Source organism: Excalfactoria chinensis, chromosome 1 (genome assembly GCF_039878825.1).
Source record: "Excalfactoria chinensis isolate bCotChi1 chromosome 1, bCotChi1.hap2, whole genome shotgun sequence".
In the NCBI taxonomy this organism is placed as follows: Eukaryota; Metazoa; Chordata; class Aves; order Galliformes; family Phasianidae; genus Excalfactoria; species Excalfactoria chinensis.
Window position 1 is genome coordinate 152,314,673 of NC_092825.1, and position 14,332 is coordinate 152,329,004.

The following is a 14,332-nucleotide window of genomic DNA, read 5'->3' on the forward strand; positions in this document are numbered from 1 at the left end:
TTGAAACAAAGCATTCCAGCTCTTTACTTCAAACAAGCTTATTCATTTCAAATTCTGCTGGACATTTTTTTTTTTATTATTTTTTATTATTTTTTTTTCCCCCTAGAGGATTATAAGATAGCTGAAATAACTTGAAAACAAAGCCAAATATTAAGCTGATTTTTTATTGTTGTCTTCTCAACTGAATAAAAGTAAAAATACACAATTCACACAGCTATACTTGAACGGATTTTGTGGTGAGCACAGATATATATGAATAAGCATGTAGCACGTAATTCTCTGCAGCACATGTTTAGTTAACTCTCCAAATGAAGTACCTATTTCATTGAGGTTAATGGTAGTTAATTGTCCTCATGTGCTGTCAAGGTCTTTTGATATTTTCTGTCATGATTTTCATGTGTTCCATCTGGGTTCATGACTTTCTTTACAGTTACCCTGTCATTTGCACCCTATTTTTCCTGCATAGTTGCTAGTCAGTAAAACCAAATGTGCCTGCAGGGAAGTGCACTTTTTCTTTCCTTGACAAATGTTTCATTTTGATCCTCAGCACTTGGAATATGAAATGGTTTCTGTTCACTTTTACACAAATGTTCTAGGTTCCGGTGACTTGGAACTGGGAAAAAAGAAGGGTCCAGGGAGACCTCATTTTGGCCTTCCAGTACTTGACAAGAGCACATAAACAGGAAGGGGGACGGATGTTTACCAGAGTGGATAGTGATAGGACAAGGGGGAATGGATTTAAACTGAGACAGGGGAGGTCTAGGTTAGATATGAGGAGGGAGTTTTTCACCCAGAGGGTGGTGGCACACTGGAACAGGATGCCCAGAGAGGTCATGGATATTCCATCCTGGGAGACAGTGAAGGCCAGGGACATGTGTGTTTCATCCATATAAAGAAAATAAAAATGCCATAGAAGTATTTATTTATTTATTTATTTATTTTAAGAATGGGATTAAACTTTTCTCAGACTACATCCTGGATAAAATACAGAAAACAAATGAAAAGTTTAAACTACATTTATTTGCAATGTTGTTTTATCTTTCATAGTCTATAATATTTTTAGTATCATAAAATTCTAATTCTTTAGAAGCTGTGCCATTGCAGATTTTTCATTTTTGATCTTTTCACATAGTCTATTATTAGTAATTACTTTTATATGGAAATAGAAACCCATCAAATCTAACTGTATGAAATTAAGCAGTAAATAAGAATGAGTTTTTCCATTAAAATTATCTGAACCACAAGTCCTGGGGAAAAATAAATAAATAAATAAAATCCTTTATATTTTTATTATTTAATAAATCATTATTTATTAATTCAGTGTTCTCTACTGTTCCAACTAGATTTGAGTTTTCTTCCTACAAACTAAACTGCTATTGTAGAAGACTTGAAAACTCTGATTCTTGATCCCTGTTCACTCTTAATGACTAGTACTTGATCTTAATTCTTCTTCTACCAAGACAGGAAAGTCCAGTGGTATCAGTGGATTATTGGGTTAGGCTGGTAATGAGTTGCTATATCAGCCATGCAGCTCCTGCTTTATTGTTACTTTTCAATCTTTTATCTCAGATATGACTTTTCTTTCAGATATTGGATCACCCTTGAATGCTTTGTGCTGGATATATCCGCTAAGGTACATTGTATCAGTCACAGAATTCATTTGGCTTGGAAGATACCTGCAAGTAGCCTGGTGGCTCTATTTTGTGGTGAGTTCATATTCTTCACTTTTTAAATTAGTCACTCAGATGGCTCATAGAGAGTCTCAGAATCCTTAACTATTTGTCCTTACAGCATCTTTGAGACTTTGGGAATTGCTTTTGTCACTGTTTTACAGCTAGGGAGCTGAAATGCAGTGTTAACTGGCTTGCTTAAGGTCACATAAGAAATCTGCAGTGCAGAAAGAAACTGGCTAGAGACCTAACTGCTGTGCGATCCTCCCTCTATCAGATTTAAAGCAAGAATAAGTGAAAACCTGAATCTCAAAGGGAGTTTTTCAGGCTCCTGTGGCAGCAAGCTGTTTCAAGCTGTTCTGTTAGTTAAGGTTTTTCCTTTACATTTAACCTAGATGTTCTCTACTGCAGTGTAAGAGCATTACTTCTTGTTCTGTCCTCATTGACTAATGAAAATAATTTGTCCCTATCCTCTTTATAGCAACTCTTCATGTATTTTTAGAAAGATCATGTCTCCCTTCAGTCTTCTTTTCCTTAGTCTGAACATACCTAGTTCACCTTTTCTCATAGATCTTATTTTCCAAACTTTTTATCATTTTTGTTGCTCTCCTCTGAACTCTTTCCAATTTGTCTGTCTTTTAAAAATTCTGTGTTGAAAACTGAACACAGTAATGCAACAGAGACCTAATCATTGTCAAGGAAAATAAAATAATGGCCATGCTTGTTTTAGATGTGGTGTACCTGTTAACACTATTTAATGTAACATTTGTCTTTGTGAGGGTGTGCTGCTGTAAAATTATATTTGTCTTTTTGTTTAATACCAAATCAACTTTCTCCATGTAGCATTATTCCTGCCAATATGCAGTTATTTTCTGAACAAACCGAGCTTCTGGATCTACTTCCTCTATTATTCCTGTTGATTCCTTTCTCTCTCACTAGCATAGATCAGCAGAAATCTTGTCACCTATGGTTGGATAGGGTCTGTTTAGATTCTGTAGGACTAAAGGCCTTATGAAAAAGGATAGAGAACAGTTTGGTGGAATTTGTCAAAATAATACTGTTCACAGCATATTACTTAGTTGTGATCTCTGCTTTCCAGCTCTTTGTTATGTTCTCCTTTCAAGTGTTCCTGCCAAGAAACTAGTCTCTCCATGACATTTTTAACAACATATTACAAAGTGTAGCTTTTACAAACATGTCTTTAGTCCTTTTCTTCCTGGTCATGAATATATCTCTTGCCAAGAGATGTATGAATAATGACAAAGAAATATCAAAATGCTGTTGTTTTACTGTGGAAAATTTTTGGTGGGAAGCTATCATTTGAATATGATTTGATTATGCTATCCAACTGTAGCCACAGTGGAATTGTCTATTTAATTATTTTCTACCAGTTTCAGCAAAATATTTTCATAGAATCATAGAATCATTAAGGCTGGAAAAGACATCTAAGATCATCTAGTTCAATATTCCATTTACCACCATCATACTCACTAAAACATGTCCATAAATGCCAGAAATACCCTTTTCTCAAAAATTTCCTGGGAGAGAGACTCCACCATACCTCACCACTCTTTCTGAGAAGAATATTTTCCCTTATGTCCAACCTGAACCTTCCCTGGCACAACCTGAATCCATTACCTCTCATCCTATCACTTGCAGAAGATGCTGACCCCCACCTCACAACTTCCATTCAGATAGTTGTAAAAAGCTATCAGGTCTTCTCTGAGCCTCCTCTTTTCCAAACTTGACAATCATACCTCCATCTGTCACTCCCCATAAGACTTGTGCTTCAGACCACTCATCAGCTTTGTTGCCCTTCTTTGGACGTATTCCAGGGCCTTAATGTCTTTCTTGTAGTGAGGGACTCAAAACTGTACACTGTACTCGAGGTGCAACTTCATCAGAACTGAATACAGAGGGATGATCATTAATAATAGATTAAGGTTATGCTGTATTGTAATTATGGCCTGTGATGCTCCAAAAATATTCTGAAATTCATACTTTTTGCTTGTTTTAAATTATTTTGTTCACTCAATATTTATCATGTGTCACATGTGGTTTTGTGCTCTTAACATTTGGTTAGTCCTCACTTTTTTGAAGTGACAGCTAGTATACTTTAAGGATTTACACTTTTCAGTTTGTAGTCGGATTTTCATTATTTGGGTATGCTACTCTATGTATTGAAAACATGAAGGATAAAATATTTCAGTTATTTGCCTAAGTATGAAGGGACAGCCTGTACAATGCTAAAGATATGCATCTTGAGTCATATGTTCAGCTATTATATAAAAATCCTTACTAGATAAAAGAAAACTAAGCTGCAAGAGAGCTGCTGAGAAGATATAAACGAAACCTGTTTGAGTGATGCATTTGCTTCTTTTGTTCAGGAAAGGCCATAGTCTCAGACAGTTTCTAATCACACCACACTTCAACATAATACACCATAAGTCAGAGAAAAGGGATAAAGCAGTTTGTTAAGAACTATAAATCGAAACAATCCATAGCTCACTTCACTTGAATTAGCATCCTTTTGTTGTAGACTGCTACCTGTCTTGTGTCTAGCTGGGCATCCATCAAAAGAGAGTATAATTCTGTTAATTATGTTCTGGTAATTGCACACTCACCTTTAACATCTGAGAGGAAATAGAGAAGTAATGTTTCTTTTGTCTTAAATTAAAGTTTGTGTTGTCACCATCTCACACTGTCTACAGTAATTACCTCGTGTTTTCGTATTTTGTCCACGGTGCAGGCGGTGTAGTTTATTTGCAAAGCTGAATCTGGTGTCAAGGAATAGCAACTTGAGCATTTGCAGAACACAAAATGAGGGGACTGCACACAGCTGTTTCAGATAGCATTTTGAGTAATTTATTGATATAAGAAAGAAAAATCTATAAAAGAACATTGGTTCAGGGCCTCCTCACTAGCATCACAAAAGCTTTGCTTTCGGATCGTTTTTATCCTTATCACTGGATTCACTAAAGTGTGTGGTAACCTCCCTTTGCTTGGACCGATTAAGACTGCACAAATCAGTGCATACCAGTTCAAACTGGAGGCCAAGAACAAACATATCCTGTCAGAGTCCCTGTGGGATGTAGCACAGCCAGTTTGGAGTTTAAAGGCAGAGAGCACAAGGCAAGATTCTCTCCTTTATAATTTACTATGCAACTTAAACTCTGGACCTGTTTAATGGTGCTAACAGCAGAGTTTCTAGGCCAACAACTAAATCAGCCACAGCGCTCTGCATTTGCAGACAAGCCTTATGATTTACAAAATTTAATAAGCTGCCCCCTTATGACTTTTTTCTTTTCAAAGACACAGCTTTTATAATAGTTGCCAAGAAGGTTGTCAGAGGTACAAATACTCATTGTTATAATGAAACCTTTGTGTGTTTTTTTTTTTTTTTCCTTTTTTTTTCCCCTCAATTTATTTATTAATTAAAGTCATATGGTCTTCTAGTATTGATAATTCATTAACAGTGAATAAATTCTAGAGAGGTCTGCTGCTAATTCATTGGTGACTTTTCTGGCATTGTTCTATAGCAGCAATATTTCTTGGGTAGCAATGTAGTGAGCTGCTGGCAGCTGGAGGACAGGCATAGAGCGGGAGGACTTATACTATCTCATTTGTTGCCTATTTCTATTGAAGTGACGACTGCAAGAAGCCAAAGTTCTCTGCTTTATGCAGTCATGATTTTCAACACTGAGTTCCCCTGTATTTTTAAGATAAGATTTTTTTCTAGACTATCAATTCTTATTCAAAATATCTAATCAAATTATATGTCCTTTAATTAAAAAGACTGATGTACACCAAACTCCTTGGGTAATTTTCAGAGTTGATGAATTCTGTTTCTTTATGTCAGTTTACCATACTCTTCTACTGAGTATTGCTGTTTGCAAGAGGGAGGAAATGTAAATTTTTATTTTTCACTAAAATTTGGAACTTGTGAAAGCAACACACACACACACACAAATAAATAAATAAATAAATAAATAAATAAAGATTAACAATTAAAACATTTCAAGCAGACATGAAAACCTTTACTAATTTCTCTAAATTTCTCATCAAATTCCATAGTCATTAACTTAATGTCATTTACAGAAACTCAGTGTCAAGCTTCAGACCCTTCTTGTTCTTTCTTCATTTATGTTTATTCCTCTCAGATATTTCCTACTGTTTACCATACAGTTTCCCCAAATCAGTCAGTGCCTACAACCAGGAACAGTTTCTTTGTCTAAAGTAGAACTTCTCAGTGTAATACTTTAGTAAGTACTTCGTAATTTTTACTATAAGCCAAATAGAGTAAAAATGTTTTGATGCAACTCTTTTTCTTCCCTGTTTGGTTGTAAGGCAATTAACTGTGCTAATAAAACAGTGTATTCTTTCTTGGATTAAGCAGATTTGAAAGCAATTCTGTCCAATAAAAATGTGAATATTGGCAAAATAAGGAAGGCATTTATTCTTTTAAATTTAAATTTAAAAACTGAAAACAAACTAACAAAACTTTCTTTTGTAGAGGAAGTTATTTCTATCAATGCTTGTATTGCTGAATGTAGTTATCACTCAAACCTGTTTTGACTGTATATCATGTCCCAGAGAAATGTGAAAAAATGTCATGTTCCTCTGATTTTCCTTTAAAATGTAGAATAGTATGATTGTCCAGGAAGACTTGAGAAACTATAGTGAAATACAATTTGTTTCTCCATTATGTCTGAGAGATGACATTGCTTATGGAGTTAACCCAGGATCACTCTCCTCCTGTTGTAGAGTAGTCCTCTTGTTGAGGCTGCTATTATTTGTTATCTGCAATTGTTCGCAACTTAATTGCTCTTCCTTTCTAAAACAGTTTTCCTATAATAAAAATAACTAGTTATTTTAAATCTTTAAATCAGTCTGTTTTCTGGATCCTATTTCCTGTCTTCCATTGTTCCATCCCTGCTCTTCCCCATATCCAGCCCCTCTGTTTTTTGTTATTACAGGATTCACATTCATGTAAATTATCCTTCCTGTTTTTCACTCAGCTCAACCCCGAGGGTATATTACCTCTATTACAAATGTATATATTTTACATAGCTGTTTGGGAAAAAATGACTTAAGTGTAGTGATAAATATGAGAAAACAGATACGTTTTTATCATATCCTGCCTGCAGTACTTTCTTTTCATTGTAGGGAATTTTCATGGATGTAAGGCAAAACTAATTGCAATCACTGGCATTTTTTCCACTCCAGTTATGCACTGCAAATGATAAGTGTTGTTATTATTTTTGTTGTTAATAAAATCATTGAGAGAAAAAGATATATATATACTTTTTAATGTAATTTGAGTAACACAGCAGAAGTGTTATGCTTCTAGCCCAGAAGAATTTCCCTTTTTATTTTGCTGTTTTACTGTTTTGCATTGTAGATATACAAGATCTGTGTGGGACAGCTTTTAAGGTCAAGCAGACGGGAAGATTTTCTTTTCCAAACATCTGTCAACAACCACATGAAAGGGAAGACAGTACTAGCATAATTTACTGTGCTTTCACTCAGTGAAAAATGTTCTTTGGATGCTATGTCATGACTTGTACTTCAAGTAAAGCTTTTCTCAGGTGGTTTATCTTCACTGTATTGCTTTGCTTCTCTTATACTAATATTTTTCAGCTTTGTCTTTGTTCGAGGCTAGAAACATGTCAGAAAAGGCTCATAAGCACTATTTTTTTTTCTTATAGTGTACAGCATTCATTGTGATAAGAATGAACAGTTGCCATTCCACATATGGTAGGAGAACCAGTTCCAGTTTTCAGTGAACATAGAGGTCACTGGTGACTTTGCTAGTATGCAACAAGCTGTTGATTAAGTGTTGGATCTGACAAACATATCTGTGGTGAGGCCTATGGATTTGACGTGTACTCTTTTCCAGCAGAGGACGCTGCAGAGCAGTTATAGCCAGACATCCCTAACGGACTTGAGATTTTTTTATATATATATATATCTTTAAATTCCCTCCTTCTCTTTCCCTAGTATGTATTTAACATGAATATATCACGAAAATGTTGCTTCTGTTCAATCAAGAGTTAATTAAAAAAGAGGAAGCCACTGGAGAATATTAAATCCAAACTGAGACAAAATAGAGGCTTTTATATTTTTGATAAAAATATGCCTAAATTCTATTGCAGTCATCTCCTTGGACAGGAAAGATGTGAAAATACATGATGTAAATTGTTGCAAGACAATATTTTTAAAAGCAAAAAGATACACTGTAAAGAAGGTAAGCTTTAAGCGTGATATGAGAACTCCCCCAGGAGCTATTGCTAGTGTATCATGCAGGGTTCAAAACTCTAACCAGATCTCCTGTCCAGCACAATTAGGAACCCAGGGAATCACTGAAAACCAAAAGTACTGTGAAGCTAAGAGGTACTATATAATAATGTAGGGCTCTGTGGAGACACAAAGCTTAAAAGGGGAGACCACTTTTCAGGTGAGATTATGCATTTGAAAAATATTAATTTTCATTCCGTGTGCTATACAAATACTTTCTCCAACTTTATTAGCAGACACAGATTTTCTCTGTTAGCCTTCATTAAGATTTCTGTCCTAAAATAGGAATTTTATTATCAGATTGCAAAATTTCAGTTAAACTCTTTAAATTGCCTTTGTGAAAATAAAGGCTTCACCCTAAGGGTAGAGTAGGTGAGGAGAATTGTCTCTGGAGGCCATTTCTCAACCTTAACTATAAAGAACCAAAGTGTTTACATTCTGTATATTATTATATGAATCCTGATACCCATGTCTCTTGCATGCTTGAACTATCACAACATCAATACACCATATTTTGTTATGAATAACACTTTTTAAAGAATTTTAGTTTCTCAGAAAGCTGCTTCTGCTGGCTATTTACACTGCAACATAGTATAGCAGTTTGGTTACATTGCTAATGTTTCAACTTATTGAAAAAAATTATGTGATTATATTGTTCCAAGCTGCTGCTTGGCTTCTGAAAGAACAAAATGAATTTTGGTGCCAAAAGAACCTACTTGCTGATACAGAAAATTGTGAGATATCACTACAGTTTGTGCAAGCACAAACTCAGTTTAATAAATAAACAGCTAGTGAGTTAGAGAAGACTTGTATTATCCTGCAGAGACATGATGTTATATGAGCTGCATCTAAGAAACAGGTCTTTTCTTGAATTGACCATAACAAATATATTTACCTCTGAATAAAAAACTGTGGTGAGAAAACTTTCTGTTTTCAGAGAAGAATAAAAATTCTGTGCAGAGAAACTTTTAATAAAAACATATATCTTATACAGAAGAACTGAGGAACAAGGCATTGGCTTAGATATAATGATAAATAAAAGAAAGTGAATTTTAGAAATTGTTGTATTTGTCTTTATATAGCTACTTCCCTGTGAATTACTGGGTGGGCCTAGGGCATCCAGACTTATCTGTCAACTACTTCACTAAATTCAACTCTTTCACTAACTTGTTCATAAAATATTGTTAGGTATCTCAAATGAATATAATACATGCCTTCAAGTTCAAACTGGGCCAAATGGAATTTTCATATTACTAACAGTAATTCCCAGCTGTATGTTTTATGTTGTTCTCACCTGCCATCTGATGATGGATCATAGTTTTCGTTGTTGTTGTTTATTTGTTTTGAAATGACAAGAAGCTTTCTTAAATTCTATATTTTTTGTTTCCCCCCTGCTCCCCCTCCTTGCCCCCCACTGCAATATTTCAGGCTTAATGAGCTCCACAAGTACTTAATGAATATCTTTGGAAACCAAAAGGACTCAACTATGATATTTAACTTAATTTTGTCCTCCTAGAGATTGTCAGCTTTATCTCTTTCTTCCAAAGACAAGGTTGATGTCTACAGCCTGTAAAGCAAGGTCTGTTTATCTAGAGTGACTACACACCTAATCAGGAAAGGAAGTATCAAAATATATTTTATCAAGTGTGACTTCTTATTATCAGTGTTTCTTGATTAATAGTGAACAAAATCTTTCTGCTAGATATTGTGGTTGGATGGAATTTTTACCTAGGAGAACAGAGAATTTCCTGCATGGACCGTAGATCAGTGCACGAAAAAATCAACTCTGGATCTCTGATTTATGTCTGCTGTGGGACTTGGTTACTCAGTACCTCCTGTAAAGATTGTTTGAGTGGATAATGAATCATTCAAGAAACCACATTGCAGTAGACTTCATTCTTCTATTTTTTAGGTGTTTAACCAAAATCTCCAAACTACCAGTTTCTTATTTTATGGTTTTTAGTTTATTTTTATTTCCCCACAATGTTTCTGCTGTGAATGAAAGACCACCTAACAGAATATTCAGCAAAGTTCAGATTTCTCTCTGAAGATTACCGTCTCTTCATAAAGAAAATAGATAAGATGAACCTGGTTTTGCATATATAAAAGTTGCATGTGTCACATCATTGTTTAATCTGGCATTAGAAGATTGCCTACACTGTCATTCTTAAAACGTTTTTAAAACCTGATTCCTTTCTAAAGTACAGCAGAAAACAAGTAGTAGAACCTCAGTATTTGTAATAAAAGAAGTTACTTTCCCCCCATCTCACCCCCACCATTAAAATTGAGTGCTGTGCTGTTATTTATTTTCCTAGCCATCTACCCAAGTTTGCAAGCACTGAAAAGCATAATTTCTGATACTTTTTTTTTTTTTTTTTTTTTTTTTTTTTTTTTTTGTATGTTATGCAAGAAGAGTTTTTAAAAGACAAGTTATATTCATGTCAGCAAAACAGTGGCCAGATTTCAGGAGTTCAGCAGTGGATGTGCTGAGCTTTAGGAAAAAAAAAATGTATCTAATGCACTTCTGGAAAGAAACTTACAATGAAAGATGCCCACTCACTTTAAAAAAATGGCTCATAATATATTACTGTGAGGACTGGTGTAGTCCGGTCTCTGGTTATGAAATAATAGTCTCCAATTATTATGCACAAATGTACAATACATCTGAATTAGCTAGATCAGTGTTAGCATTTAAATGTTACTATTGCCATTAACTTTACTACAATGAAGAAAGGTTGTGCCTGTCTTTTTTTTTTTTTAATTTTTTTTTATTTTTTTATTTATTTTTTTATTTTTTTAAATTATTATTATTATTATTATTTATTTTTGAATTGAAATAATCTGTCTTTCATGTTTGGTGACACAGAACTATTCAGGAAAAAGGACACCACTTTCATATTATTAGGAAAGGTGGTGAATAAACTTTCTACACTTTTGCAGACAGTAGATGCACATACTCAGAACTTGTTCAGACATCACCTTCCTTGAAGGGGGTTCCTGAAAAAAACATTGATGCAAAAGATATGTTAAAAAAGATCAGTGACAAAATGTCACTGAGAATCAAACTCTTGCAAAGATCCTTAGAGAAGCAGAATATGAAGGAAGGAGATGCAGCAGCACTACTTTTATCTCTTTGATCTTATGTTCAGGACTAGTATGGGCCTGCAGCAGTGCTTAAGCTGTAACACTGTTACAAGAGCAGCTATTGACTTTGGCATTATTGAGAATCTAATAGCTTTTATTGGAGTCGGCTCTTACTGACTTTTAACACTGATAAAATTTATGTTAGGGTACATTTAGGGATGGTTTCTCAGAATCTTCTCCTAATTCTCCAGAAAAACAATATCAACAACAACAAAAACACTACAATTGTGCAAAGAGTTTATGTAGGAGTTTATAGCCGACAAGACAGTCACATTGTTTTCATTTATTTCTACATCATGGACTGGAAAATAAGAGATGAAAAAAATGATAAATCCTAATGATGTTTGTCTTAATGTTCTAGAACTCACAATTTTGTATTTTTTATTAAAAAAAAAAAATCTAGATTGATCATTTATTTATTCATTTATTTATATTGTGAAACACGGTAACAGGGCAAGAGTTTGATTCCTGAATACGTATATAGGTTATTTCAAGGAGTTACTTTTGTCTTCATTTTGTGGTTATGTCTATTGTTTTGTTGCTAGCTCAGCTTTAAGTCAGGGGCAATACTCAGGTGCTTACATGAATCCTTATGCTAAGTTGAGAAAAAATCAAACCAAACAAACAAACAACAAAAAAATAACTGACAACTTGCGAGCTGCAGAATGTATCCCTTAACTGAAATTAACCTGAAGTTAGCACATCACAGGTAAGTGATTTTGGCAATATGTAACAAGAAAATGTGTCAGAGCCAAGTTTTGTCTCATACAGGGCTGGATTCCCAAGCCATGCGGAGAAGCCTAGACATACATTGGGCTTTTTGCCTAGCATTTCCCTCACTTAAAATGAAATCTTCAACTATGAGTTAGTGAGCTAAAAGGAGAGAAAACAATAAAATAAAATAAATAAGAGAGACTTTTCTGCCACATTTTTCTGTGAAACTTTTATCATCAGCTTCCCATTTTGCACATCTCAAGAACTCCTGTTAAATAAGTGGCACAGTAGAATTAACTCCTCTTCAGAAGTACAGCTCAACAAGTTGTAGTTATATGCAGAACATTACAGAACATTGGAAGGGAAGCTAGTAGACAGTTTTTATGTGTAAGTAATGTTACATACATATTGAACTTCTACAAGTGGTAGCTATTACAGACCTTGTTAGGCTTCTCTAAAAAAGTCTGACTAATTTTCTGCCCAATAGAAGAGTTACAGTTTATATTTATCTCTTACACTTTGTGTTGTTGGATTATAAAATGTAGTGAAAAGTATAAATGCTGGCATAGCATGGGCTTCACTGAAACAATTAAAATTTCTATTTTTTCATTATGTATCTTAATATTTCACTGTTTTTATTGAAATTAGCATTGGAAAATGCATATATTTCATAGATACTGTATGTTTATTTTTATTTTTACATTTATTTATTTATTTGTATATGCTTCAATATAACAGCAGAAGAAAAAAAACAAAAAACAAACAAAAAAAAAACAAACACATAAGCTGTTGTGCATACACAGATACAAATACTCTGTGGTTTATATATGCATACTGTAGAAAACACAACTGAAAATCACCAGTCACTTAAAATGTCATAGTCAGGAGTATGCCTGAATTGTGCTGTCAGTATGGGAAATGAGTTCGAATAATAGGTGCCATTATTGTAGCATGAAACTATTAGTTAAAGTTCACAGTACTTGACTAGATCATTTAAACCTTTATTAAGAGAAAAATATATATATATGAAAATTTGAATATTTGAATGTTCTTCTCTTCTTTAATTTTAGCCAAGTCTTAAAGTTAAACCAAAAGCATCTGGAAATAAGTTCCACTGCTGTACTCCTGATCTATGTTCCACAGAACAGAAGGCAAAATTCCCCGTCCATGGTGCTAACAAGTATCGTGGGGCAGTCAAGCTCAGCTTAAGGTAGATTGACATGTCATTATTCCTCTCATTCTTGCTTCCTTTTTAATGATCTGCACCTGAGCTCCAGTGTGTATTTTGTGACACTTATTAACAATCTACAGGCTTGAGAAAACAGTTGTTTATCTATCTCTCACCTGTGAAAATGTTAACAAGACAAGATGTGAAGCAGTGTCTGGTGCTAGCTGAAGGTCATGAGTAGAGTGAAGAATTGTCTGACATCTGTCTCTTGCAGTGGGCATTGCAGCACTTTTCACTGAAAGCAGCAGGCTGAGCGATCTCACACCATTAATATCAATGGGACTCGAGTGCATTTGCTACCCAGCATCTGGGAGTGGAAACATGGAGCTATTAGCACAACTCACTCATGTCCTAGATAAGAATGTTGAAATAGTTCCACATGGCAGTTGAACAAAAGAAGTCATTAGGCTTATTCTTGTCCAGGTATACTCAATTGCTTGATGGCAACTGCCCCTGCTATTTAAATGAAGACTGAGAGACTTGAGGATTTACTCATTTTCAATCAACCCAGATTAATCTTTTCTTCCTCTTATTTTTCTTTTGTGAATGGCTGCTTCAGAACAACAAAATCTCACTGACTAAAGCAATTACTTTGATTCTCAGACCTGCAATATTTTCACAATAGACTAGCATTAAAGACATTTCCATTTTGGAAAACTAGTATACCTTTTCAATTAAAAGTTTTTAGGATGGGATAGATGTATATTCCATGATATAGTTTTAAATAAATATTCTTCTCCCTCCTTGTGTGTATGACAGTATGTATGAGTGAATGAAAATGTGTATTTGCAGAGGACCTGCCAAATCATGACCTGAAACAATGGTTGAGCATCGGCTGAGAAGGCATTGCTAACCCAGGGAGCTCAGGTGCAAGCAGTGCACCTGAGTGACTGGAAGGGGTGGAGCCACTCCTTTTCACCCTTATTTAAGGGTCAGAAGCCAAGTGAGAAGCATCACTTTAGACAAAGTTTTCACTCCTTTTGAGTTGACACTGGTTGTTGAAAGAAGTGAGATAAGTTTTCTTTGTTGTTACCTGTGGTTGCTCTGTGGTGCTTGTATCCCATTAGAAGGCACTGTCATCACCTTCTTTCAACATATGGTATTTATCTGTCAGTGTATCTGTTTATGTGAATTAATTATAGAGTAAGATTATATATATATATATATATATTTTCCCTTAATGAATTGTACAGAAAAACATTTCTCATGGGTACAAGCAACAAAAGCATTATCACCCTTTTCCCTTTCTCATTCTCTTCCCCTTCTTTTTCTTCCTTAC